The sequence below is a fragment of the Quercus lobata genome, chromosome 3 (genome assembly GCF_001633185.2).
Source record: "Quercus lobata isolate SW786 chromosome 3, ValleyOak3.0 Primary Assembly, whole genome shotgun sequence".
Taxonomy (NCBI): Eukaryota; Viridiplantae; Streptophyta; class Magnoliopsida; order Fagales; family Fagaceae; genus Quercus; species Quercus lobata.
Genome location: NC_044906.1, coordinates 34,345,638 through 34,351,637, shown reverse-complemented (window position 1 = coordinate 34,351,637; position 6,000 = coordinate 34,345,638).

Here is a 6,000-nt window from a genome sequence, read left to right as displayed (position 1 = left end):
TTTCATGCCAATCAGATGTAATTTACTATTTAATCTATAAACTCATATTTTATGTATTATTTTAAACTACTAAAACTTGAATCTAAACAATTGATTGATGACATGACTATTAATCTTTGATCACCTTGAAATTTTGTAAGCAAAAAAAACATATGAAGATAATGTAATCTAACGGTAGATTTGTCAAAATTCATATCGAATTAAGAAATATAGGGTTGGGTTCGAGTAACACTTAACGTAACTCTAAAAAATGTTACACCACCAAATAACTTATTATTGATTTTATATTTTTAAAATCCAACCATTGGATTACATGTTCTATAATTAACATGCATGCCAATTTCCATGTCAATCGGATGTAATTTACCATTTGATCTTTAAACTCATCTTTTATGCGTTATTTTAAAATACTAAAACTTGAATCTAGATAATTGATTAATGACATGACTATTAATTTTTTATCACCTTGAAATTTTGTAAGCATGAAAAATATATGAAAATAATGTAATGTAACGGTAGATTTTTCAAAAGTCACATCGAATTAAGAAATATAGGGTTGGGTTCGAGTTACACCTAACGTAACTCTAAAAAATGTTACACCACACAATAAGTTATTATTGAATTTATATTTTGAAAATCCATCCGTTGGATTACATGTTCTATATGTCTTAACATGCATGTCAATTTCCATGCCAATCAGATGTAATTTACCATTTGATCTATAAACTCATATTTTATGCATTATTTTAAACTACTAAAACTTGAATCTAGACAATTGATTGATGACATGGCTATTAATCATTGATAACCTTGAAATTTTGTAAGAAAGAAAAACATATAAAGATAATGTAATCTAACGGTAGATTTGTCAAAATTCATATCGAATTAAGAAATATAGGGTTCGGTTCGAGTAACACCTAACATAACTCTAAAAAATGTTACACCACCAAATAACTTATTATTGAATTTATATTTTTAAAATCCAACCATTGGATTACATGTTCTATAATTAACATGCATGCCAATTTTCATGTCAATCGGATGTAATTTACCATTTGATCTTTAAACTCATCTTTTATGCGTTATTTTAAAATACTAAAACTTGAATCTAGATAATTGATTGATGACATGACTATTAATTTTTTATCACCTTGAAATTTTGTAAGCATGAAAAATATATGAAAATAATGTAATGTAACGGTAGATTTGTCAAAAGTCACATCGAATTAAGAAATATAGGGTTGGGTTCGAGTTACACCAGACGTAACTCTAAAAAATGTTACACCACCAAATAACTTATTATTGAATTTATATTTTGAAAATCCAACCGTTGGATTACATGATCTATATGTTCTTAACATACATGCTAATTTTCATGCCAATTGGATGTAATTTACCATTTAATCTTTAAACTCATCTTTTATGCGTTATTTTAAACTACTAAAACTTGAATCTAGACAATTGATTGATGACATGGCTATTAATCTTTGATCACCTTGAAATTTTGTAAGCATGAAAATATATATGAAGATAATATAATCCAACGGTAAATTTGTCAAAATTCACATCGAATTAAGAAATATAGGGTTGGGTTCAAGTTACACCTGACGTAACTCTAAAAAATGTTACACCACCAAATAACTTATTATGAAATTTATATTTTGAAAATCCAACCATTGGATTACATGTTCTATATGGTCTTAACATGCATGCCAATTGTCATGCCAATCGGATGTAATTTACCATTTGATCTTTAAACTCATCTTTTATGCGTTATTTTAAACTACTAAAACTTGAATCTAGATAATTAATTGATGACATGGTTATTAATCTTTGATCACCTTGAACTTTTGTGAGCATGAAAAATATATGAATAAAATGTAATCTAACGGTAAATTTGTCAAAATTCACATTGAATTAAGAAATATAAAGTTGAGTTCAATTTACACCTAACGTAATTCTAAAAAATGTTACACCATCCAATAACTTATTATTGATATCATATTTTGAAAATCTAACTGTTGGATTACATGTTCTATATGATCGTAACATGCATGCAAATTTTCATGACAATCGGATGTAATTTACTATTTGATCTATAAACTCATATTTTATACATTATTTTAAACTGCTAAAACTTGAATCTAGACAATTTATTGATGACATGGCTATTAATCTTTGATCACCTTGAAATTTTGTAAGCAAGAAAAATATATGAAGATAATGTAGTCTAACGGTAGATTTGTCAAAATTCACATCCAATTAAGAAATATGGGGTTGGGTTTGAGTAACATCTAACGTAACTCTAAAAAATGTTACACCACCAAATAACTTATTACTGAATTTATATTTTTAAAATTCAACCATTGGATTACATGTTCTATAATTAACATGCATGCCAATTTTCATGCCAGTCGGACGTAATTTACCATTTGATCTTTAAACTCATCTTTTATGCGTTATTTTAAAATACTAAAACTTGAATATAAATAATTGATTGATGATATGACTATTAATCTTTGATCACCTTGAAATTTTGTAAGCATGAAAAATATATGAAAATAATGTAATGTAACGGTAGATTTGTCAAAAGTCACATCGAATTAAGAAATATAGAGTTGGGTTCGAGTTACACCAGACGTAACTCAAAAAAATGTTACACCACCCAATAAGTTATTATTAAATTTATATTTTGAAAATCCAACCGTTGGATTACATGTTCTATATGGTCTTAACATGCATGCCAATTTCCATGCCAATCAGATGTAATTTACCATATGATTTATAAACTCATCTTTTATGCATTATTTTAAACTATGTAAACTTTAATCTAGACAATTGATTGATGACATGACTATTAATCTTTGATCACCTTGAAATTTTGTAAGCATGAAAAATATATGATGGTAATTTAATCTAACGGTATATTTGTCAAAATTCACATCGAATTAAGAAATATAGAGTTGGGTTTGAGTTATACCTGACGTAACTTTAAAAAAAAGTTACACCACTAAATAACTTCTTACTAAATTTATATTTTGAAAATCCAACCGTTGGATTATATGTTCTATATGTTCTTAACATGCATGCCAATTTTCATGACAATCGAATGTAATTTACCATTTGATTTGTAAACTCATCTTTTATGCGTTATTTTAAAATACTAAAACTTGAATCTAGATAATTGATTGATGACATGACTATTAATCTTTAATCACCTTGAAATTTTATAAGCATGAAAAATAAATGAAAATATAATGTAATGTAACGGTAAATTTGTCAAAAGTCACATCGAATTAAGAAATATATGGTTGGGTTCGAGTTACACTAGACATAACTCAAAAAAATGTTACACCACCTAATAAGTTATTATTGAATTTATATTTTGAAAATCCAACCATTGGATTATATGTTCTATATGGTCTTAACATGCATGCGAATTTCCATGCCAATCAGATGTAATTTACCATGTGATCTATAAACTCATCTTTTATACATTATTTTAAACTATTTTAACTTTAATCTAGACAATTGATTGATGACATGGCTATTAATCTTTGATCACCTTGAAATTTTGTAAGTATGAAAAATATATGAAGGTAATTTAATCTAACGGTATATTTGTCAAAATTCATATCGAATTAAGAAATATAGGGTTGGGTTCAAGTTATACCTGACGTAACTCTAAAAAAAGTTACACCACCAAATAACTTATTATTGAATTTATATTTGGAAAATTCAACCTTTGGATTATATGTTCTATATGTTTTTAACATGCATGTCAGTTTTCATGACAATCGGATGTAATTTACCATTTGATCTGTAAACTCATTTTTTATGCATTATTTTAATTAAATCTAACCCAACCCAAACCTAACTCAACCAAATTACTATGGGTAAACCCCAACCCACCCAATTACCCAACAGTTAAAATTACCAAATTACCCCTAAAAGTTGTAAATAACCAAAGTACTCCTAAAATTCTCTAAAATTGCCGAAATGCACACTAAACCTAAAAAATGGCCGAAATACCTCTAAAATCATAAAATTACCAAAATACCCCTAAAACTTAAAACATTACCAAAATATCTTCGGAAACTAAAAAAATAGGTGACGAACACTTAGTTCGTCACCAAAAACACCTTCATCTTAATATTGGATGATGAATTTGGAATTTCATTACCTTCAGTTAGTCTTTAGTTAAACAATAGGTGACGAAAATTTATTTCGTCACCAAAAACACCTACATCCTAATATTGGGTGACGAATTTAGAATTTTGTCACCTCTGGTAAGTCTTTGGTGATGTGAATATTTCGTCACCCTAGGTTTGCCTTTTTTTCATGACATATTGTGATGAAATAAATATTTGGTCATCAATTTGTACTTCTTTGGTGACAAAATATTGATTTCGTCACCAATTGGTACATCTTTGGTGACGAAATATTGATTTCGTCACCAATTTTAAAATTTTTATAATATTTGGTGACGAATTTTTCTTTTCCTCACTAAATGTTATCATCTGGTGATGAAACTGTTTATCCTCACTAGATTTCATCACCATAGCCCACGTTTGTTGTAGTGAATTTCTTTGTTTTGCCATCTTAAAATACATTGTATTATTCACTATAATGTTGATTGTTTAAAACTAATAGCAGATCTGTTTTTTTTTTTAATTAATTTTTCATGCTCTATAATTTCTTTCCAAGTTTCTTTGTTTTTATCATCTTAGAATTACAAAAAATTTTAAGTAAATTTTTGATCAATAATTTCTCTTTAAATTGGTCTAGATGGAAAGTGATGACTACAATAAACATGGACTATGGTGACAACACTTTTCATCATGAAATATCCTTATTTCGTTGCCTAAGACATATGGTGACAAAATAACATTCATCACGTAATCTCAGTCGCCAAATATCCTGATGACGATAATTTTCATCACTAATGTGTTTAAATTTTTTTAATAAAAAAAATGATAGGCGATGAAAATAATTTCACTAATTTAAATATCTTTAGAAACGAAATATGGACTTCGTTGCCATCTTAAAAATTTTTATAGTATTTAGTGACAGATATTTATTTTCCTCACTGAATGTTATCATTTAGAGATGAAATTATTTTTCCTCACTAGATTTTGTCACCGTAGTTCATGAGATGAAGCTTACTAACGCTCAGTATGAAGAATAAGACATTGACTTAGAAGATGAGCTTGATGAACTGATAGAACTTCCATAGCCAAAAAAGACTAAGTCTAAGTCTAAGAGTAAGACAGCTGACAAAGATCACAAAAGAAGGAGGACTTCAAGCGTTTGACATTTCTTTCAATTGCTTCCTAAAAAAATAGAGAAAAGCATACTTGCAAATGCAAGAAGTGTGGAAAGAAATATATTGCTACTGAAGCATATGGTACCAGTAATTTAAAGTGCCATTTAGAGGTATGTTTAAGAAAAAACACAAGGGATGTTGGCTTGCTTACACTTGGCCAAAACGTAATGTCTGTAAGTTCACCTAAATCTGGTCCTGCAAAATTTAGGAACTTGTTATGTGTTGCAACCTACAATCATGATGCCTAAATTAGCTTTTTAGTTTGTTAAGTATGTTGGTATATGAGCAATATTGTCTTACTTGTGTGTTGATGTCCCACATATCTCTAGAAATACTACTAAGAATGATATGGTTAAGATGTATAAGAGGGAAAAAGAAAGGATGAAATTTTTGTTGACATCTGCTCTTGGTAGAGTTTGTTTGACATCTGATTTATGGACATCTAATTAGGTCTTATAGAAGAGGGTGTTGAACTTTTGCTATATGCCACCACCACATAATGGTGTATCTTTGTTTGAAAATGTCTATAAAGTGTTATCTACGTGGGACATTGAGAATATGATTTTTTGGGTGACATTAGACAATGCTTCCACTAATGATGTTTTTGATGACATGCTAAGAACTTAGTTGATAAATAAGAAAGCACTTATTTGTAATGGTGATTTGTTTCATCT